General features: G+C 45.4%; 1 long non-coding RNA gene across 1 annotated transcript in view; it reads left to right on the forward strand.

Annotated features, from left to right (window-relative positions):
• The first annotated feature begins 6,536 nt into the window (after positions 1-6,536).
• LOC141141050 (uncharacterized) overlaps positions 6,537-24,438 on the forward strand; it is a 28,154-nt gene continuing 10,252 nt past the window's right edge. Inside the window, exons 1-2 of the long non-coding RNA XR_012244039.1 lie at positions 6,537-6,657; positions 10,948-11,067. This is a non-coding gene — a long non-coding RNA (uncharacterized lncRNA). The remainder of the gene's footprint in view (positions 6,658-10,947; positions 11,068-24,438) is intronic.

Consider the following 24,438-nt stretch of genomic DNA (forward strand, 5'->3'; position numbering starts at 1 on the left):
GATTTTGTTCCAGATATAGAGAGAGAGAGATCAAAAGATTATTAACTATATTTTGAGATATTGATATCTATCTATCCGATATGTCTTTATAATTTTAAATATTGAGGTAAAATAGGAACTCTACACAAACCACTTCACTACAAATGTTGGAAAATTACTATGTACTAAAATATCTGTGTGCTAATTAGATTAATAATTTTTTGTTTCACATAGGGGAAAAATCACTCAGCCAACAACCAGAAGACAGTCCACCCCAAGCAAAACATGATTGGGAAATCAGCCCAAGTCCCATTGAGGATGTGGAGGAAGGAGAGGTGGGCGACATGGGCACCCCACCAGGTGAGTGTCTGACACACCAGCTTACGTTAATCTATGCATGGCTGCCTTTTGTTTAATGTAATTTGTCTACTCTATTTTAGGGGATCTGGTTGTGCTTCATTCAAGCAACAGTGCCACCCCCGAGGATGTGGAGGAATTAGGCTTCATGGGCACCCCACCAGGTCAGTGTCTGAGACAACAGCTTTATTATGGTAAGGTAAAAACTATGTATGTGTGCATATTTCTAAAGACATTTTTTGGTTTAATTCCACTTTAGGTACAACAACAAGAAGTGACTATTTCACCTCTGAAAGTGCCCAACGGCTAATTGGTCAAATAATGGCTTGGAATAAAGACATTGATGAAATGCGGAATCGGCTGGATCGTATGCAGCAGGAAATGAAGGACATGATTGATGTTTTGGGTCGAATCTAAATGCCCTTTTTTAAACCCCAAAACATCAATCATGTCCTTCATTTCCTGTTTTGCTGACCCCATTCTGGGCCTTCTCTTTTTTTTTTTGGCAGAACATAAATGGCTGTTTAACCTAATGTAAAAAAGGAGGGCTGTTTCTCGTAAATACCTCAAAAATCCACAAAAAAATAAAAAAAAATGATTTGCAAAAACCAAAAAAAAATAAAAAACTTGATTTTAAAAAACCAAAAAAAACTAAAAAACTTGATTTTAAAAAACAAAAAAAAACCAAAAAAAAATTGATTAAAAAAAAAAAAAAAAAATTGCTTTTAAAAAAAAAAAAAAAAACAAATTGATTTTCCAAAAAAAAATAAAAAAAAGCCTGTTTGCGAAAATCAAAAAGCCAAAAATATTTTTTTGTGGATTAGGTAGAAATATTTTAATATAATTATATTTTGCTACATTATTAAGATATCATTATATTTTTGTCTATGAACATTTTATACTAAATGCAGAACTGAATGCATAACAACCATTAATAAAAACATCTCCTTATAGGAATTAAATAAATGTGTGGTTTGTTATTTCAAGGCTCAGTATCAGTTTGGTTATAATTGTAAAAAAGTTGTTTACAGTGGCAATGGAGCTTATTTAGACATTTAAAATTAAAATACAGTTGGCACTACAACTGCTCGACCATAACCTAGGAGACAGCCCAAAAGAAAGGCAAGCAATAAATATAATGCAAGATTTCCTCAATATTTTTTTTATTGTCAAAAATTATATATCCTGGCCCATTGCAATGGCCCCCCTACCCATAAAATAATTAACATATTGCTGTCTAACTTGACGGGCACTTTGGGGGGCCAAGCCAGTACGGACAGTATCCAGGCCTGTAAGGTTGGCTTCTATTTGTCCGGCCTCAGGCCCAACTGTGCCTATATAATTGGGAGAATGCTTGTTTAAAAAGTTGTGCAGAATGCAGCACGATAAAATGATAAAATTAAGTTTGTATTCAGCCAAATTAATGGCTGTTTGAAACAGGCGGAACCGGCTGGCCAGAATTCCAAACGCATTCTCAACCACTCTTCTAGCTCTGGCCAGCCGCTAATTAAAAACCCTCCTCTCCGGGGTGAGGGTTCTTTGGGGGAATGGCCTCATGAGGTGCTTGCTGAGAGCGAAGGCTTCATCGGCAATGAAGACAAAGGGGAGTCCTTCCACGTTATCCTCATCAGGTGGCAATCCCAGGCCACCACTCTGGAGACGCTGGCAGAACTCCGTCTGGGCAAATACTCCTCCATCCGACATCCGGCCATTCTTCCCCACGTCCACATATAAAAAATCATAGTGTGCCGACACCACCGCCATTAAAACAATACTGTGGAACCCCTTATAATTAAAATAATATGACCCCGAATGGGGTGGTGGCACAATGTGGACATGTTTCCCATCTATAGCCCCTCCACAATTGGGAAAGTCCCAACGGCTGGCAAAATGGGATGCCACAGTCTGCCATTCCTGTGGCGTTGAAGGAAACTGGGGAATCAAACAAGAAAACCAAAATCAATTAATTTGGAAGCTAACATTGCAAGAAAATTAGACAATTAAAAACATTATTCCCCAGCATCAGTATAACATTCAATAATTTAATTCTTCTGGAATAACTAATATGGAAAGGCACACTTATCAGATTGCTCACCCCCTCTGATGGAACATTGATTACATTTTAGAGGGTTGTGAAATCCCTAAAAAAAATTACTTATAGGACATGCAGGAATTTAGGGACTAAAAAGGCTACAAGACTGCAGTTGTCGCACTCTGCAGGTGCAGTTGCTAACCAGCTTACAGTAAATGAGGTAATGTAAAAAGGCATTCATGTTGCAAGGAGTACACAATCACATGTAAGGGCAATTAATGAAAACACTTTGAGGCTTGCATATGATTTGATGATGGAAATCAGCAGAGCTTCTGCTCATTTACTAAAGCACTGGAACAAATGCACTTGTAGAGTGCACATGCATTTTGCAAACTGCAACATATATTTGCTTTAGACAAATCAACACCACAGAACATTCAAGCAAATTTGAACGAGGGTGGGGGTGGGGGGGGGTTGTGAAATCTAGATAATTGCTCATTAGCAGCACACTATTTGGAGTGAGTTTAGGTGGGGGGTGGGGTGGGGGGGTTGTGAAATCTAGATAATTGCTCATTAGCAGCACACTATTTGGAGTGAGTTTAGGTGGGGGGGGGTGGGGGGGTTGTGAAATCTAGATAATTGCTAATTATAAGCACACTAAATACACTCAAACAAAATACATTCAAAATGAGTAGACTAGGTGGATATGTTCCCATCACTGCATGCTGGGAAGGTTATTGAAGGAAAATATACATGCATGACAAAAAATAACAGGAAAAAATTCCAGCATGTGTGAGGATAAAAAGGGGACATTCACACTATATTGCAATGATGGTAAGTAGTGTTTGAAGCAAGAAATACATCACATTATCAAAGATTACATAAAAGAACATGTGATGCTAATAAAAGAAAAATATCTTACCTTAATATAGTCCTTCTGCAGGACCTGTATGATGGCAGAACAGGTCTCTGGGATAATGATCCCCAGAGCCTGGGGGGAGATGCCTGTCGAGAACTTAAGGTCCTGCAGGCTTCTCCCTGTGGCCAAATACCGCAAGGTAGCGACCAGCCTCTGCTCCGGAGTGATGGCTTGCCTCATGCAGGTATCCTGCCTGCTGATATAGGGGGTCAGCAAAGCCAACAAACGGTCAAAAACGGGGTCCGTCATCCGGAGAAAGTTCCTGAAATCCTCAGGATTATTCTCACGGATCTCACGGAGCAAAGGCATGTGACAGAACTGGTCACGCTGAAGCAACCAATTCTTGGTCCATGAACTCCTCCTCGCCCTGTTCATGGACTGGTCTTGGGCTGAAGAATAAACTACAGCACCAAGCACATACAATGCACGAGCTCTACGACGAGTACGTACAGGTAACATGGCTTCAAAAAGGTCGGCTGGTCAGAACGCACTAAACAGAACGCACTGAAGAACAGCAAGGCCTGTGAAGAACGACCTGAAAATCAGGAACGAGCGGCCAATAAAACAAAGATTTCTCAATGCCAACTGACCAAACGCACTGAAAAGCAGATACAAACCTCACAAGCACAGACTGAACAACAGTTAAAACGAACTGAAAAATACGAGTCTCACAAGCGCGAATCGTCTCTCACCAAACTTCTACTAACACGAGATTAGCAGAAGGAGCCCAAAGGGTGTCGTACGGGCTATTGAACTTCCGTTTTATAGTCTCGTCGGACTTGGTGTACGTCACCGCGTACTAGGCTGTCGTACTTTTGTGTGGTCGTGTGTAGGCAAGTCCGTTCGTAAGAAAGTCTGCCGCAAGTCCGCCGAAGGTACGTCGGAAGTATGTCGGACAGGCTGTCGGACTTTTGTAGGTGAAAAGTCCGACCGTGTGTACGCGGCATAAGTGTGTTCATGTATGTTTACATGTGTGTTCATGTATGTGTTTATATGTGTGTTCATGTATGTGTTTATATGTGTGTTCATGTATGTTTACATGTGTCTTCATGTATGTTTATATGTGTGTTCATGTATGTGTTTATATGTGTGTTCATGTATGTGTTTATATGTGTGTTCATGTATGTGTTTATATGTGTGTTCATGTATGTTTACATGTGTGTTCATGTATGTGTTTATATGTGTGTTCATGTATGTTTATATGTGTGTTCATGTATGTGTTTATATGTGTTTATGTGTGTATTTATATATGTATATGTGTTTGTGTGTGTATTTATATATGTATATGTGTTTGTGTGTGTATATACAGTATATGTGTGTGTATATTATGTGTGTGTTTATCTATGTGTATGTGTGTGTGTGTTTAGATGCAGTGGTGGTCCACGCATTAAGGGCGCACTGGGCGCCGCCCCCTCTCTCCAGTCACCCCTCTATCACCAATAGATATATTCATGCATTGCATGAATCTATCAATGGCCGCCGCTGCCACCCCCTATTCAGGCGCCCAGCCCCTTTTTGGGCGCAGGGAACCTGAATTACAGCGGCGGGGGGTGTTTTTGAAGCACCGGATTAGAGCCATAGGCACTAATAGGCATCAAAAAAGGTGTCCTCACAGGCCACTCAGCTGTGTTAGATAACACTAAACTGCCTCTCCACCAATCAGGTGCTCAGGTCTGTTACCTGTCACCTGATTGGCTGAAACGTCAGGCGCCACTATTGGATGCCTATCAGGAGGAGAGGACGGGAGATGTGGACAGCAGGAGACGCATGGAGGACCCCACTCATCGCAGTCACCCGCTGCCCCACCAAGAAAGGGTAAGTGCCGATGAGCGGTTGGGGGTCACACTGGGGGCATTCAAGGGCACACTGGCAGCATTTAATGGGCACACTGGCAGCATTTGATGGGCACACTGGCTGCGTTTGATGGGCACACTGGTTGCGTTTGATGGGCACAGTGGCTGCGTTTGATGGAACACTGGCAGCATTTAATGGGCACAGTGGCAGTGTTTGATGGGCACACTGGCAGCATTTGATGGGCACAGTGGCTGCGTTTGATGGGCACAATGGCTGCGTTTGATGGGCACAGTGGCAGCGTTTGATGGGCACACTGGCAGCGTTTGATGGGCACAGTGGCAGCGTTTGATGGGCACACTGGCAGTGTTTGATGGGCACACTGGCAGCGTTTGATGGGCACAGTGGCAGCGTTTGATGGGCACACTGGCAGTGTTTGATGGGCACAGTGGCAGCGTTTGATGGCACACTGGCATCATTTAAGTGGCACAGTGGCTGCAATTGATGGGCACAGTGGCTGCAATTGATGGGCACAGTGGCAGCGTTTGATGGGCACAGTGGCAGCGTTTGATGGGCACAGTGGCTGCATTTGATGATTTTTTTTCAAAAAATGTTTGCGCCCCCAAAAAATTTTTGCGCACCAGCCGCCACTGTTTAGATGTATGTATGCACATTTTATGTATGCACGTTTAATCCTGACACCCTATATGTGTACAATCAGGACTGATTTTTTTTTTCTTGCTCGTTCAATGTACCAACAACAAAATGCTATTCCTCTGAAAAGCGATCCATGCTCAGATCACTTTTCAGAGGCATTTGACAGCCGGTAAAGAGGCAATATGTTGCCTCCTGACCACCTGTTTTAACCCCTTAAAGTGATTGTAAAGGTTTTTTTTTTAAATAACAAACATGTCATAACTTCATTGTGCAGTTAGTTTTGCACAGAGTGGCCCCGAACACCGACTTCTGGGGTCCCTCAGCGGCTCTCGCGGCTCCTCCTCTTATCAGACATCCCCCTAGGAAAAGCGCTGTCCAGGGGTCAGGGGGGCCCTTCATGATTTCTTGCATCGGGGCCCTGAAGGTTTTAGTTACGCCACTGGTTTGACTTTAAGCATTATTAAAATCACTGCTCCTGAAAAAACGGCCGTTTTTAAAACTTTTTTTTTGCATTGATCCATGTCCCCTGGGGCAGGACCCGGGTCCCCAAACACTTTTTATGACAATAACTTGCATATAAGCCTTTAAAATTAGCACTTTTGATTATTCATGTTCGTGTCCCATAGACTTTAACGGTGTTCGCGTGTTCGTACGAACTTTTTTCCTGTTCGCATGTTCTGGTGCGAACCGAACAGGGGGGTGTTCGGCTCATCCCTAATTACCATTATAAAGAATATTTATATTACCGCACCTTACCGTATGGGTAGAATCCTATAATAATTGCGTGTTTATGATCTTTCAGTCGCCAATGCTTTCGGTCGTTGTTCTGTAACCCGTATTCTTGAACAACTGAAAAATAAAGAAGAAGGCAGCAATCTCATTACACACCTCTCCACATCTTCAAACAAGTTTAAGAAGATCGGTGAGTGGATGATGTGATAACCGCAGCTTTTCACAGATTGCAATTCAATCCAGCGGGATAATATATTATTTGTGATTTTTGTTACCGATTTGTACTCTGCGATTGCACAACACTTTCCAAAATGATATCAGTGCTTTGGGCCTCATTCACATAAGCGCTGAGGCCCTTATACCACGAGTCGCCCATTTGTTTATGCATCAGGAGCCACAGACTAACATTGGGTGCCAACACACAGCACCGGGCAGCTCCAGCCGCATAAACAAACGGCCAATTTATGATGTACGGGGCTCAGCACCCATTTTAACCACTTGAAGGCCTATTTCTGACATTTCTTGCTTAGTTAAAGTGTTAAAATCAGTATTTGTTTCTAGAAAATTACTTAGAACCCCCAAATATTATACATACAGTATCTCACAAAAGTAAGTACACCCCTCACATTTTTTGTAACTATTATTCTTTTCATGTGACAACACTGAAGAAATGACACTTGTCTACAATGTAATGTAGTGAGTGTACAGCTTGTATAACAGTGTAAATTTGATGTCCCCTCAAAATAACTCAACACACATCCATTAATGTCTAAACCGCTGGCAACAATAGTGAGTACACCCCTAAGTGAAAATGTCCAAATTGGGCCCAAAGTGTCAATATTTTGTGTGGTCACCATTATTTTCCAGCACTGCCTTAACCCTCTTGGGCATGGAGTTCACCAGAGCTTCACAGGTTGCCACTGGAGTCCTCTTCCACTCCTCCATGAGGACATCACGGAGCTGGTGGATGTTAGAGACCTTGTGCTTCTCCACGTTTCATTTGATGATGCCCCACAGATGCTCAATAGGGTTTAGGTCTGGAGACATGCTTGGCCAGTCCATCACCTTTACCGTCAGCTTCTTTAGCAAGACAGTGGTCGTCTTGGAGGTGTGTTTGGGGTCGTTATCATTTTGGAATACTACCCTGCGGCCCAGTCTCTGAAGGGAGAGGATCATGCTCTGCTTCAGTATGTCACAGTACATGTTGGCATTCATGGTTCCCTCAATGATCTGTAGCTCCCCAGTGCCGGCAGCACTCATGCAGCCCCAGACCATGACACTCCCACCACCATGCTTGACTGTAGGCAAGACACACTTGTCTTTGTACTCCTCACCTGGTTGCCGCCACACACGCTTAACACCATCTGAACCAAATAAGTTTATCTTGGTCTCATCAGACCACAGGACATGGTTCCAGTAATCCATGTCCTTAGTCTGCTTGTCTTCAGCAAACTGTTTGGGGGCTTTCTTGTGCATCATCTTTAGAAGAGGCTTCCTTCTGGGATGACAGCCATTCAATTTGATACAGTGTATGGCGTATGGTCTGAGCACTGACAGGCTGACCCCCCACTCCTTCAACCTCTGCAGCAATACTGGCAGCACTCATACGTCTATTACCCAAAGACAACCTCTGGATATGACGCTGAGCATGTGACCTCAACTTCTTTGGTCGACCATGGTGAGGCCTGTTCTGAGTGGAACCTGTCCTGTTAAACCGCTGTATGGTCCTGGCCACCGTGCTGTAGCTCAGTTTCAGGATCTTGGCAATCTTCTTATAGCCTAGACCATCTTTATGTAGAGCAACAATTCCCCTTTTTCAAATCCTCAGAGAGTTCTCTGCCATGAAGTGCCATGTTGAACTTCCAGTGACCAGTATGAGAGAGTGAGAGCGATAACACCAAATTTAACACACCTGCTCCCCATTCACACCTGAGACCTTGTAACACTAACGAGTCACATGACACCGGGGATGGAAAATGTCTAATTGGGCCCAATTTGGACATTTTCACTTAGGGGTGTACTCACTTTTGTTGCCAGCGGTTTAGACATTAATGGCTGTGTGTTGAGTTATTTTGAGAGGACAGCAAATTTACACTGTTATACAAGCTGTACACTCACTACTTTACATTGTAGACAAGTGTCATTTCTTCAGTGTTGTCACATGAAAAGATAGAAGAAAATATTTACAAAAATGTGAGGGATATACTCACTTTTGTGAGATACTGTATATATAGATCTGAGTTTTTGAATACTTTAGATTTTTGAAAACTGGCGCCATTGGCTCCAGAGTTAACCATTGTGACGCTGGGTCGTCGCTTCAGGGTTACTACATCCAAGACCTAGTCAAAGCCGGTTCTGGTTCAGGTGTGTCGCAGGAGCGAATGAATATTCGCTGTTGCAACACTGATCCTCCTCCCGGCCAATCGGAAAGCGCAATCTGTTTCCCGATTGGCCAAAACGTCAGGCGATCCTATTGGACGCCTAGCGCCGGGAGGAGCAGAGAGGAGACGCACCGCGAAAGCTGCTTCAGGAGAGGACACTGGAGCAGCTTCTCCCGAGCCCGCCACGCTTAAGGACAGGGGCAACCGTGCTGGAAGATGGCCGCATCAGCTCCGCACTCCATAAAGACCTGACCACAGCTCTCACCACCCGCATCCAGGGTAAGGACTGACCGGCAGACAGTGGGTGGGTGGGTGGTTTTGCTGGGGGTGTTAGTGCCGCGCCACGGAGGGGGGGGGGTACACCTCAAAGCTGAACTCTAGGTATGATTTTTTATCTTATTTTTTTGCATAGTTACGTACATTGATCTAGCTTGGGCTGATGTAAATATGCAGATCTCATATCTCTTTAGACCCAGTCTGTCTGCACAGTATGGTCAGCTGCTGACATGGCAGCATACACAGGCAGCTTAACTCTCCAATAAGACACTGCAGCTGAATCCAATACAAATCAGCTAATTGCAGTATAGAGGGTGTTTTTACAGTCTTTTGAAATGTAAGGAGAGAACTGTCCCAACTCCCAAGCTATGCCTCTGTGAATGTCTGTGAATAACTAAAACAAGTTACTAAGACCCCAAACCACCACTAGATGTCAGTATACTAAAAAACAATAATAACTTGATGCAGTTCAAAAAAAACCCATAAAAGTGCGGCAGAACTTAGCAGTAAAGAGGCTCTCACCAACCAGCTGGATAAGTAGAGAAGCAGATCACCCTGCTGGATGACAGGGGTTTACCCAAGGTGCGGGGTCTAAGCACTAACCGGGAATCAATTAATATAATACCCAAGCTCTACTGTTGGTGAGTGTTATCCAAGGCTGAAAACCGGTGCTCGTGGCTGGGGTGTGCAGCCCCTCAGTACTTCTAACTTTGATAGATCTAAGCCGGCAACTCGGTGGACTCAAAAGTTGAAAATCATTATTGGCTACACAAGTTCATCCAGTAAAACAATGCTAACACGTTTCAGATGCTAAGGCCACAGTGGCCGAAACACGTTAGCATTGTTTTACTGGCTGTACTTGTGTAGCCAATAAAGATTTTCAATGTTTGAGTCCACTGAGATGCTGGCTTATATCTATCAACCTAAGCACTTACCGGTATTCAGTAGAGCTCCTGATGGTAGAAATAGGTTTTGCTGCGTGTTAGTACCAGGTCACTATCCTCAGGATCGCCCCACCAGGAGGTGAGCAAGCTGGGGTCCAGGAGCAGATATAGCATGTGGGATCAAAGCAGAAGTGTAGTCAGTAAACAATCCAAAAGGTGGTAACGAGTGGTAGTGAAGATACAGACGGCAGCAAGAGAGGCAAGAGCGAGGTATTGGCTGGAGAAGAGCACAATAAGCTGGCAAACAGGAAGTGCAAAGGCATGGCTTAAAAAGGAAGTTCATGGGAGGGACAATGCCGCACACAGCCCCCCCCCCCCCCGGTCGGTCACCAGTCCCACACTTATCCCATCTAGGTCACGGTAATGCTTCCTCCGGGCAGTGGGTGGCGGCTTCCCCTGCGTCTCCTCCTCCTCGGCATCACGTCGGCTTCCGCCGTGCATCTCCTCCCTCCTCCTACTAGCTGGCCAATAGGATCACTTCTCCTCTCAGCCAATCGGGTGACGGGTTTCAGGACCCACTTCCTGATTGGCCGGGAGAAGAATCAGAAAGATAATAGTGAATATTAATTGGCTATTGTCACACAACTTGGTGGGAAGCCCCCATTGGAATCCATGCGTCCGGCGCCCTGCATATAGATTAGGGGCCGGGCGCATGGATTGGGGGGGCGGCGCCCCTTCACCTCGTATGGACGGGGCCGCCACTGGTCCAGGCAAGAACTTTCTTTTGAAAAGATATTGTTGTGTTAGTGCCAACTTATTGTAGAAGGTATATTTTTGTGTTTGATACATTGGTTTAAAAAAGTTGGTATATGTGACCCGACTAGCAGTGGAAGTAGTTATCAATCAATTATTAATCATTTTACCTTCTATCATGTACAGTGCGCATAGATGAATGTGACCGAACCATAACGCGGTGGAAGAAAAGCAAGGTGAACACCACGATGTCGGATCGCTCCTATTATATTCACACCTGTATAAAATGCCTGGACCTTGCTATAGGTAAAGATATTCAGAAGAACACTTCCTAATCTTTATACATGAGCGTATCCTCTGCTGTCATTGGTGATGAGGGAATCTGTCCTGGTTCAATTCACCGAAGGATTGGTGAATCTGGTTCGAAGTTCAGCTAATCCGAACTGTCAGGCAAATCCCACTGCAGCCTATGATAGGGAGGGGGGGGGGCTAATAATAGGAAAACTATTGAAGAAAAGGCCATATGCCCACTGTTATGGGGGACACTTAACGAAGCAAAAAAATATACACTATATTACCAAAAGTATTGGGACACCTGCCTTTACACGCACATGAACTTTAATGGCATCCCATTCTTAGTCCGTAGGGTTCAATATTGAGTTGGCCCACCCTTTGCAGCTATAACAGCTTCAACTCTTCTGGGAAGGCTGTCCACAAGGTTTAGGAGTGTGTCTATGGTAATGTTTGACCATTCTTCCAGAAGCGCATTTGTGAGATCAGGCACTGATGTTGTCCCAAAGGTTGGGGTCAGGACTCTGTGCAGGCCAATCAAGTTCCTCCACCCCAAACTCCCTCATCCATGTCTTTATGGACCTTGCTTTGTGCACTGGTCACTGTTCCCACAAAGTTGGGAGCATGAAATTGTCCAAAATGTCTTGGTATGCTGACATCTTAAGAGTTCCCTGCACTGGAACTAAGGGGCCAAGCCCAACCCCTGAAAAACAACCCCACACCATAATCCCCCCTCCACCAAAGGATTTTGATGAGTGCACAAAGCAAGGTCCATAAAGACATGGATGAGCGAGTTTGGGGTGGAGGAACCTGACTGGCCTGCACAGAGTCCTGACCTCAACCCCATAGAGCACCTTTGGGATGAATTAGAGTGGAGACTGCGAGCCAGGCCTTCCCATCCAACATCAGTGCCTGACCTCACAAATGGGTTTCTGGAAGAATGGTCAAACATTCCCATAGACACACTCCTAAACCTTGTGGACGGCCTTCCCAGAAGAGTTGAAGCTGTTATAGCTGCAAAGGGCGGGCCAACTCAATATTGAAAAAAAGACGTTGGGATAGTGGCACTGACAGATAGAATGTATATTAATATACAAGTTCATCAGGTAAGTCCTTTAAGTGGAGTGCTCCATATAAGAGCAAAGAGGGGCTGAGATACCTGTACATAATATAACAGTCCAGAAACCAGAGCAAGCCTTTGTTGGGGAAGTTGAAGGCAGACTCCAGATATGCAAAGAAAAGAGAGACAGGTGCCTCTAGGTTAGAACTGTAACATTTTATTATAATACATAATCCACTTACATAGAAGTTAGAAAGGTAAGGCACCTGTCCATCCACACTGGTGTGGCGTCTGTCCCTATGCAGCGGCGTTCACCCAGCTGTCTTTGCCTGAAAGAGAAGTATCCTGGCCAGTGGTCAGTGTTATTAGTGGTCACCAGTGCATAGGAGGAATCCCTTCAGTTCTCCCACATAGAGGAGTTTATCTCCCATGGTTGAGACGCAGGATCTTCCATTCTATTACTCGGGTAGGACCCACTAATCCGGGGTACTTTGTCGCAGTAAGTGGGCTTAGCACTATATGACCATATAGTGTGACCAAACCCCCATATTTTTGAATATGTTCAGGTGTTTTTAACTAGCCTTGCAGGATAAATGTCATTCTCGAATGTGTGCGCTGTAATATGTTTTGAAGTTTCGGAGCATGCGCACTGGCCAATTAGACACAGGCGCACCCCTTTCTCAAGCTAATAGGACGTAGGCTGCTATCAGCCTTATAAGTGCCTCGGTTAACTGCCATCTAGTGGGAAGAATGCAGAATATTTAGCAGACCAAAACTCCTAAATCTAAATTATTACAGATGATATGTACAAAAATGATCAAGTGACATATAAACTAAAGATTAAAATATACATCAAGTGACATTATATAAAAAAAAATCAATGTTTAAGATATTGGCATATAAAATAAACATTTAAGTCATTAAGAAACATTAAACATCACTAATTCGTCCTGGGACCACTATTGCATGAAATAAGTTAATAGATTGAATAAAAATTATATATATTATATATATTGTGGCAGAGCAAGGCTCTGTCACTATGAAAATGGGGTTAAAGTGGACACAGAGTCTGCATATTGTCTGAGTGCAGAGCTACAGAGTGTAGGTTTGAGGTGGAGAGAACTGCTCTGGCAGTTTTCTCCAGGTTTTGCTAGTTCCTTATGGGGCTCTGTAGTTTGGAGATCCTTCAGAGTCTTGGGTGGGACGGGATCTCCAACCCTGTGTCCGGGTCTTGTGGACAGCCAGCAGGGTGTGTGCCCAGGTGCACACAGCCCATATAACGAGGGACTGGTGAGAGCAGAAAGGGTGGAGGAAGGTGAAGTTGGAGCAGTGGCTGCTAGTAAGTGTCTCTGTGTGAGAACAGATGCTGTGTGCGTTGAAGGGCTTCAAAGCTATGTGCGTCCAAGGAGCCAGATGCTGTGTGCGTTGAAGGGCTTCAAAGCTGTGTGCGTCCAGGGAGCCAGAAGCTGTGTGCATTGAAGGGCTGTAAAGCTGTGTGCGTCAAAGGAGCCAGAAGCTGTGTGCATTGAAGCTCTTGAAACTGTGTGTGACCAAGGAGCCTAAGACTGTGTGCATCCAAGCAGCTTGTTTGAGGGGCCTGTTCCCTATAGCAGCAATACTGCTGAAGAGTAGCCAGGTGGGCTAGCATTTTCATTTGGATTTTCTATTGTATTTACTTGCTGAAGCTTGGACCCCTGCGTGGGATTCCTGGATGGACTTTTGTTGTTTTTTCCTTTAATAAACGTGGGCTACCAGGCCCTTAACTATAAATGCCTCTCTGATGTGGACTCACTGCACTAAAACGCATCTATCCACTTGAGCTGAACAATCCCCAATGTCACAAGTGGTGCTCGAATGCGGGCATGTAGACGGTTGAATCTAGGTCCTTGCTCCATGGTGAGTCGCATCAGGAACTACTGCTAGCTGTGTGTGGCAGCCAGGCGAACAGCATTGCACAGAAGTTTGATGGACTGTGTTGCATGCAGGTTGTGTACCTGTGAAAGGAGAATCGCATATTTTTTCTCTCCGTGTTGCATGCAGGTTGTGTACCTGTGAAAGGAGAATCACATTTTTTTTTTTCTCTCTGCTGTGAAGTGTGTTGCAAGTTGCTGTGTGTAAGACAGCAAGCATGGGGCGTTCCAAACAGAAAAAGGAAGCAATCCTTGCTGAAGCAAGGGAAAGGGTTCTATGGCTAGAGGGTATTTCACCACATGCCCCAGCCACGCCAGAGAATTTTTCCAAGTGTGAAATTTCTGTGACCTGGGGTAAATTAATCATGTCATCCCCAGTTGAAAAGGAAGTGAAAGAAGTTTCCCCTGGCAACAGGAAGCCAGGTGGACAACAGCGTGTGAAAAAGAGGAATATGGTCATCTGTGGAAGCAATGTCCAGGCCAACAGGGATGTCGGGGATCCAAGGAGTCTGTCTGCTGATGGTCATGACCAGTGGTATCCCTTGGCAACAGAGAGCCAGTCATCAAGGAGATTCCAAGAAAGTAAAGTTCAGCTACCAGTACCGTGCTTGGAATGTGGTCAAGTGGGGCATGGAATTTTTACTTGCCCAAGGTTCTGGAACAACGCTGAAGAGTCTGGAAAGGCTGCAGTGTCGTCCTGTGGCCACACAGAGGAAGTAGCTGGTATGGATGCAGCTGAGAGACAGCGCACTCAAGTGAAGGGTATGATGTCAGCCACTGAAAATGGTAAGACTGTTTCAGTTTGTGGGACTGAACCTAGTGACATGGGAGTGTGTCCAGCAGGAAGATCCGCAGTGCAAATGGACATAGACTTGCTGCAGTGTGCTACCCGGAGCAGTGGGGAGGCACATGGTGAGGACCAGCTGACAGCAAGGTTAAAGACTCAAATGAACATGGGAACTATGCATGTGCCTGCTATAATCCAGCAGAGTGCTGGAGAGGTTAAACTAGGGGTGACCAAAACTGTTATTGTGCCATGTTCCCTAGTGACAGGTGCTGCAGAGTTGCCCAGGGAAACTTCAGAGGAGCTTGCAGTGACGGAGCAGAGAGTTTCCCAGGTCAGCTATGGAGCTGCCCAAGGAGGAAAGAGTTCCCCTTTAAAGATAGAGGGTGATGTGAGGAGAGGCTCACAGGCTGTGGTTGGTAATAGACAATCCACAAAAGTAGCGCCCCCAGAGCAGGTAGGGCAAAAGCATGTATTACAGCCTGCCTTGTCAGATGATGTGTGCACCCAAAGGGATATGTATAGAAATGACACAGGTGATGTTTTGGCTAGTGAATCCCAGGTTCCTGTGGGGCCTTCTAGAGTAGGTGATGGAACCACAATAGACTGGGATAATTGGTATGAGAATGCAATCGCAATATTAAATAATGTGGTGGACATAACACCTGCTATGCCCAATGGAGGGATCGCAGATCGGCTGGTGCTCAAGGACACGTTTGTCCCTGCGAAGGTTAATGCCCTCCAGTCTGAAGGAACTGTTCAGGGTGCTGGCAAAGCAGATGTGTTGTCCACAGCCCCACAGCTCAAGTGTGAAGGTGACAATGTGACTTATAATGACCTGCAGTGGCTCACTGACACTGGTACAGAAGGGAAAAGTGTGAGACATGTGTCTGACAGCGCTCCAGGGGAGCAACAGGCTGTGATGAGGGGTACCTCCAAGGAGTTGGAGGTCTCTTCAAATGTCTCAACCTCACAAGCTGCAGTGGATGAGCCCCTCCATGTCTTGGACAGGGAAAAAGACCTTAGAAAGGTCTGGTATTTAGACATTGGATGTTTAGAGATGACAAAAACCTTACTTGAAATGCTGGAGTTGGTAAAAATGCACTCACTGTACACTTGGGTGTCTCCACCACAGTCGGACCAGGTGGTGCTGCGTAGTACCCATGGGTGGAGCCAGGTGGTACAGGCTGTGCTGGGAAGCCTTGATCGAGAATGGTATTGGTGGGACCAATGCTTATTAACAGTGTGGCAGATAGTCTTGAGGTTCTCTGAGAGGGTGCTCCCAGTTACTGAGTGGTATGGAAGGTACCCAGGAGAACTGTTGGAGACATCAAAGGTCTCTCCGGCTGGTGTAGTGACTATAAACATCTCTGCTGGTGTGGTCCGAGGTGCGGCTGAGCAGTGGTCAATAGAGGGCGTGGATACTGTTTCACCCGCTAAACCTCATGAGAAGGTAGGGCCCAAAATAGACGCAGCACTAGCAGAGATGCTTTCTATCACTCAGAAAGAGGTACAACTTAAAGTACCCGGAGACACTGTAAAGGAAAGTGCTAATGTTGGTTGCTGCAACAATGTAATGTGTACATCAGAAAGGAGTAGTTTGTGCTTGGATCAGTGTCATTTGTTAGATCAGTTACCCATGGAGTGTTGGACAACAGGTGAGGTGAAGCTGTGCTATGGACCCGTGGGGTGTAATCACTTGCCTGTGTTTTGTCCCTCCTCAGGTCTGGTCCTAACAACAAGTACTGAGATAGATGGCACTGATTGTGTTCGACAGGATGTCATTGAAATGTATGATCTGCTAATGTTTGGTGCTGTTAAAAGTGACGTGGTTGCCGTGGGTAACCAGAGAGAGGTTTTTGAACCTGAAAGACCTGTGGTGAAAGATAAAACTGACGTCTGTAAGCTGAAAGGTAGGATCAGGGAAGGCAGAGTTCCCCCAAGAGAGGAGAGTATGCTCAGGAACCCCAAGAGAAGAGAGGGAAGGCAGAGTATACGGAATTATAGGACCCTGTTAAGATCCAAGGTGGGACGTACCTGGAAGCACACCCGAAAAAAGGGTTGGGCCTACGTGGCTGATGGCCAGCACAGAAGTGTCCCAACTGCTATGGTGGGTGCAGGTGTTTCTCCCTCCGGATCGAAACAAGAGGGGGGGGTATGTGGCAGAGCAAGGCTCTGTCACTATGAAAATGGGGTTAAAGTGGACACAGAGTCTGCATATTGTCTGAGTGCAGAGCTACAGAGTGTAGGTTTGAGGTGGAGAGAACTGCTCTGGCAGTTTTCTCCAGGTTTTGCTAGTTCCTTATGGGGCTCTGTAGTTTGGAGATCCTTCAGAGTCTTGGGTGGGACGGGATCTCCAACCCTGTGTCCGGGTCTTGTGGACAGCCAGCAGGGTGTGTGCCCAGGTGCACACAGCCCATATAACGAGGGACTGGTGAGAGCAGAAAGGGTGGAGGAAGGTGAAGTTGGAGCAGTGGCTGCTAGTAAGTGTCTCTGTGTGAGAACAGATGCTGTGTGCGTTGAAGGGCTTCAAAGCTATGTGCGTCCAAGGAGCCAGATGCTGTGTGCGTTGAAGGGCTTCAAAGCTGTGTGCGTCCAGGGAGCCAGAAGCTGTGTGCATTGAAGGGCTGTAAAGCTGTGTGCGTCAAAGGAGCCAGAAGCTGTGTGCATTGAAGCTCTTGAAACTGTGTGTGACCAAGGAGCCTAAGACTGTGTGCATCCAAGCAGCTTGTTTGAGGGGCCTGTTCCCTATAGCAGCAATACTGCTGAAGAGTAGCCAGGTGGGCTAGCATTTTCATTTGGATTTTCTATTGTATTTACTTGCTGAAGCTTGGACCCCTGCGTGGGATTCCTGGATGGACTTTTGTTGTTTTTTCCTTTAATAAACGTGGGCTACCAGGCCCTTAACTATAAATGCCTCTCTGATGTGGACTCACTGCACTAAAACGCATCTATCCACTTGAGCTGAACAATCCCCAATGTCACAATATATATATATATATATATATATATATATATATATATATATATATATATATATATATATATATATATATATATATATATATATTAGCTAGTCGGGAAGGGGAATGATATTATAAGATAGATAGTGATTTATAAGCAAGATGCGAGATGTATGTACAAAACACACGCATATATAAATATATATATATGTAGCACTAACTCACGGTGGAGCTGCTGGTTTAAGCGGGTCTGTTACCTTCACTTTGCTTCCCTTGGTTTCACCGGCACCGGGTCTAGGGTTCCGTTGAGTTTACTTCTGGACAACACACACACCAACACTGGAGTATGTTTCAATGCTTTATTGAACAAACAAACTTTAGGAAGTAGCAGGAAAGAGGTGGAAAAGGAAACTTTCAGGAGAAACTCAAATATCTTCTTATAGAATCTTAGCGACAAATGTCCTGGTAGAATTCAGATAATTAGGTGGAATGCGTTCCCCTCGTGGGACACACTCCTTGCTCGTCATGATAGGCCTCTCTCACCGGTCTAGCAGCCAGTACGCAGCATGAAACAAAAGTCTCTGCCACAAACTTGTTTGGGGGGTTAATCCGTACAATCCTCTGCCACAGGATGTATCAGATTTTTCTGGAATGAAAGTCAGTCACAGTGCTTGAACCTTTAAGCCGAACCGGCAACACTATGCTGTATAGTTACTTCTTTTGGATACGACCTCCAACCGAGTCACCAGTCCCCTCTATAGACCAGCTCACCACGTGATCTCTCCAAGACGGGTCCTCCCCTGGGCTCTCCCCGGTCGTCCAGCTTCGTCATACAGGACCGACAGCTCAGGACCATTCCTTGGCCGCGGTGGTAGGCCCCAGACAAACCTCTGGACCCACCACTGCGCCGCTGCATCGTGGGCCTCCTGATCGGAGGACCACGAGGTAGCTCCTTAACACATACCTGTCGGCCAGGAGGGCCAGCAGGTGGCTGTAAAACGAACCCCAAAATATGGCGTCTGTCCCATAAATACCCTCTTCCCAGAATGCAGCTCGGAGGACCACCTCCACTGAGCTTGTCTCCGAGACAGAGGAGCATCTATACACTTCGACACGTTGCCTTTCCCACACCGACCAGTGGTAACAGCGACACCCACCGGTCAGCACGGAAACACACACAACGTCAGCCAAGCTGGAACAGAGGCGAACTTTTAACCTTCCGAACACACAATTTACTAAACTTACCTAATCTGCGGAAGCTTGTAAATCTACCAGCGCTACATACTCCCCCCCACTGCAATAGACGTTGTCCCCAACGTCTGTCCTGAACGCAGTAACCGTAACTCTCAAGAGAAAGGACAGAAAAAGACATTATGAGACTTATATCGTATAAAACAATATGTTCACAGCCGTGAACAAAACCACAATATAACTGTACACATCCTCACTAACTAACTAGCTGAAAAGCCTCCCAGCTATGCATATGATCTGATGATCCCTGAAAAAGAAACATATTTAAGCAAACATATATACACACTGCGCAACACCAGGAGCAAAGCTTCATTTAAAATGAGACTCTCTTCCTATTATTTTATATTAGGGAAAAAAAACTTTTGAAGTCCATCCCTGCATGAGAACTTTTCTTGTAAAAGAAATCCAGCTAGCAAACAGAAGTCCTTGGATTTAAAACACAGAACAGGATCTGTAGATCTTGACCACGCAGATCTCTTTACCCTGTCACTATCTAGCTAAGTAACTTTAAAGTAATAGTGTCCATAATTACCAGTAAAACCGAGGATCTGGCAAAGTCACATATTTTCCTTCTTTATCCACAGTGGTAATAAAGTACACAGCATTGTCCTTTCCCGGTCTGCAGATTACCACTTTATCAGCATAGATATGCCGACCATAGTTCCAATGTATGAAGCATCCGTTGAAACGTTCATCCATCCGGACAGAACATCCAGTCTTTCTAAAGAGCTTAGGCACAGACAAATAGTCCCAAATAGCGTCGCTATACCAAAGCTCCTGATTAACTTCAATCTTCCGTATGACATCCTGAGGCACATAAGGGAACTCCAATCCATACTCTGCAGCCACACGCTTATTTAACATCCTTTGCAAGCGAGCAAGTTCTGGCAAAGGTCTGTCTCTCCCCATACCAGGCGGTACACAGGAATCTGATGACTTTTTCACCATAGACCCAGCCGGTGTCTGTAGCGAATCAATAACTTTTGACAAAGTCTCAGCAACAGCATTGTGCGTCTCCACACAGGGCGACGTCTTCCCAGAACTCATGGCAGTCCATTCAGGAAGGGTCATTGTGGAGGCAACATCTTCGCCTTGTGACCACAATAGCTCTTGCGACATGGTTTCGAACAAGTCATCATCCCCGGAAAGATCCGGCATGGATTTTATTTCCGAGTCCCTTCATTCTTCCGCTGGCAAATATTTATTTACAGTCCCCAACAGTGGCTTACCCGTCCCAGGTGTAGACTCTGGTAGCTCCAGCTCAGGTAACCTCTGGGGTAGGCCTCGACCACGGCCGCGGGAAGCCTTCACATAGCCCACCTTCTTCTGAGTATGCACCATAGGAGTAGGCGTAGTGGACTCAGAAATCAAAGTAATGTCTCCTGATGAGACGGCAGCAACAGTGTCTCTATCTGAAACATTTTCAGTAGCAACAGGCAAAGTAGCGGCTCGTCGCCCTCTTTATGCAGCGGTAGCAGCTTCCACTGTAGCGATACCTGTCACCCAATACATCCGATAGGCACGGGGTAGCATAGTGGATGGCTCCACCACAAACAAGTACTCGCCACACTGCGGACATTGGCCGAATGGACGAAGATGCACGGCCAATCCTCCACATCGATGGCAGGTCATGCCCAGTCCCTCAACATCTCCCGAGGTATACAGGACAAACTTCTCCTGCGGCTTCATTCGAACTCCAGTATCCGTGAGCAGAGTTCCAGATTGCACAGTATTCATCACGGTGCTTGCAGGGAACACTCTGGGTCCCACAACCGATTGCAACGCCGGAAAAGACATGGCCACACTCTGATCTTTCAGCACGATCACGAGGCTTCTCCTCTGGCGCCAAGCACATTACACACGTCCCACATGGTAGCAAGTAGGGTAACTCCTCCCACTTGTTCTTTCAGTCATGTAGCTCTTGGGCCTCTTCTGACGCCCAGCGTCTACACACTCAAAAGCAAAGTCCCGCAGTTTAACCTTTCCTCTTCCTGAAAAGATTTTTTTTCTCAAAGTCCAGGTCTCTCTGTAAACTCCCGGTAAAACACTCCACTGGGTTGCAACAATTGTGGGTCAACAAATCCCGGACGACGCCCCCACATGTAGCACTAACTGACGGTGGAGCTGCTGGTTTAAGCGGGTCTGTTACCTTCACTTTGCTTCCCTCTGTTTCACCGGCACCGGGTCTAGGGGTTCCGTTGAGTTTACTGCTAGACGACACACGCACCAACACTGGAGTACGTTTTCAATGCTTTATTAAACAAGCAAACTTTAGGAAGTAGCAGGAAAGAGGCGGAAAAGGAAACTTTCAAGAGAGACTCAAATATCTTTTTATAGAATCTTAGCGACAAATGTCCTGGTAGAATTCAGATAATTAGGTGGAATGCGCTACCCTCGTGGGACACACTCCTTGCTTGTCTGGATAGGCCTCTCTCACCGGTCTAGCAGCCAGTACGCAGCATGAAACAAAAGTCTCTGCCACAGACTTGTTTGGGGGGTTAATCCGTACAATCCTCTGCCACAGGATGTATTAGATTTTTCTGGAATGAAAGTCAGTCTCAGTGCTTTAACCTTTAAGCCGAACCGGCAACACTATGCTGTATAGTTACTTCTTTTGGATACAACCTCCAACCGAGTCACCAGGCCCCTCTATAGACCAGCTCACCACGTGATCTCTCCAAGATGGGTCCTCCCCTGGGATCTCCTCGGTTGTCCAGCTTCGTCACACAGAACCAACAGCTCAGGACCATTCCTCGGCGGTAGGCCCCAGACAAGCCTCTGGACCCACCCCTGCGCCACAGCATTGTGGGCCTCCCGATCGGAGGACCACGAGGTAGCTCCTTAACGCATACCTGTCGGCCAGGAGGGCCAGCAGGTGGCTGTAAAACGAACCCTAGAAAATGGCTCATAAATACCCTCTTCCCAGAATGCAACTTGGAGGACCACCTCCACCGAGCTTGTCTCAGAGACAGAGGAGCATCTATACACTTCGACACGTTGCCTTTCCAACACCGACCAGTAGTAACAGTGACAGCCACCGGTCAGCACGGAAGCACACACAACGTCAGCCAAGCTGGAACAGAGGCGAACTTTAAACCTTCCTAACACACAATTTACTAAATTTACCTAACCTGCGATAGATTGCAAATCTACCAGCGCTACATATACATATACATATACATATATAGATATATATATAGATATATATATCTATATATATATCTATATATATAGATATATATATCCTGGATGTCATTGATAGAGCAGTTCCAAATGATTACAATATAATCTATATACATGCCGTAATAAATTAGGTGTTTGGAATAGGGGTTATTGTGCCAAATACATTGGTGCTTCCAGAGGCCCATAGAAAGATTAGCATATGAGGGAGCAAAATTCGCTCCCATAGCGGTGCCTTTCACCTGTACATAGTAATGATCATCAAAATTAAAATAATTGTATGTAAGACAGAACTTGGTGCATTCCAAGATGAACCCAGCTTGTCCATTGCTCATATATTGGTCATGGAATAGGAAATTGGTCCAAAGCCGCTAGTCCAAATTCATGGGGGGATCGATGTATAGATGTAAGAAACCATGAAATCAGGCTGAGACAGAAGTACAATTAAATTGCACTTGTTTAATAATAAAAGTAAAAAGAACAAACATAATCAAAACATAGCCAAAGTTTAGTAACTGTAACAGATAGTCAGTTAAGCCAGAAGTCAGGGATCAATGTAGTGGAACAGCAAACAGGATCTGGAGCCAGAAGTGATGTCAGCAAAGCAAGTCTTGAACAGGATCACAGGAGATAGTTTCTGTGATGTTGACCAAGGCAAAGCCAAAGCTCCTCTGGACTGGACGGCTTAAGTAGGCAGGACTGACGAGCAGGATATCATTAACTGCTGAGTAGGGATGAGCCGAACACCCCCGGTTCGGTTCGCACCAGAACCTGCGAACGGACCGAAAATTCGCACGAACGTTAGAACCCCATTGACGCCTATAGGACTCGAACGTTCGAAATCAAAAGTGCTCATTTTAAAGGCTAATTTGCAAGGTATTGTCCTAAAAAGGGTTTGGGGACCCGGGTCCTACCCCAGAGGACATGTATCAATGCAAAAAAAACTTTTAAAAACGGCCGTTTTTTTGGGAGCAGTGATTTTAATGATGCTTAAAGTAAAAAAAAAAAAAAAAGTGAAATATTACTTTAAATATCGTACCTGGGGGGTGTCTATAGTATGCCTGTAAAGTGACGCGTGTTTCCCGTGTTTAGAACAGTCCCTGCACCAAATGTCATTTTTAAAGGAAAAAATCTCATTTAAAACTGCTTGCGGGTTTAATGTCATGTCGGGTCCTGGCAATATGGATGAAAATCAGTGAGACAAACGGCATGGGTACCCCCCAGTCCATTACCAGGCCCTTTGGGTCTTGTATGGATATTAAGGGGAACCCCGCACCCAAATTAAAATAAGGAAAGGTGTGGGGCCACCAGGCCCTATATACTCTGAACAGCAGTATACAGGCTGTGCAAACAAGACAGGGACTGTAGGTTTGTTGTTAAGTAGAATCTGTTTGTAATTTTGAACGGGTACATTTTTAACGTGTTTAGCTCCAGCCAAAAAATCTTTTTTAAGCTTTTTGGAAAACATAGGGAAGGGTTATCACCCCTGTGACATTTGTTTTGCTGTCTTTCCTCCTCTTCAGAAGATTTCACCTCACTTTTTGTCCCAATGACAAATGTTTTTTGAAAATATGGGGTTTTTTTGTGGAACAAGGATTGGAAAGCATCAGTGGAAAGGAGAAATGTTTTTCCCAAATTAACTCTTACAGGAGAGAATTTCCCTTCCTAGGAGTAGATTTCATCTCACTTCCTGTTGTCTCCTTCCGTTTGCAAGTAGGAGTCGTTTGTAAGTTAGATGTTTGAAAGTAGGGGCCTGCCCTATATACTCAGCAGAAATTTGGGCCTTAGGTGTTGTTGTGGCCACAACACTGTAAGCCCTCACAGGGCCCTGCTGTGAAATATTAGATCAAGAATTGTAATTACACGCCCCTGTTGAACAGGAGCTGAAAAATTAGGCCTTAGGCACTGGTGCTGGTGCCACAACACTGCAACCCCTCACAGACACTCTAGTTGGAATGCAGGAACGAGCCCTGCTGCAAAGTAGTGCATCAAAAATTGTAATTACACGCCCCTGTTAAACAAGGGCTGAAAAATTGGGCCTTAGGCACTGGTGCTGGTGCCACAACACTGCAACCCCTCACAGACACTCTAGTTAGAACGCAGGAACGAGCCCTGCTGCAAAGTATTGCATCAAAAATTGTAATTTCACGCCCCTGTTAAACAGGGGCAGAAAAATTGGGCCTTAGGCACTGGTGCTGGTGCCACAACACTGCAACCCCTCACAGACACTCTAGTTGG

This window comes from Aquarana catesbeiana, linkage group LG04, assembly GCF_042186555.1.
Source record: "Aquarana catesbeiana isolate 2022-GZ linkage group LG04, ASM4218655v1, whole genome shotgun sequence".
Taxonomy (NCBI): domain Eukaryota; kingdom Metazoa; phylum Chordata; class Amphibia; order Anura; family Ranidae; genus Aquarana; species Aquarana catesbeiana.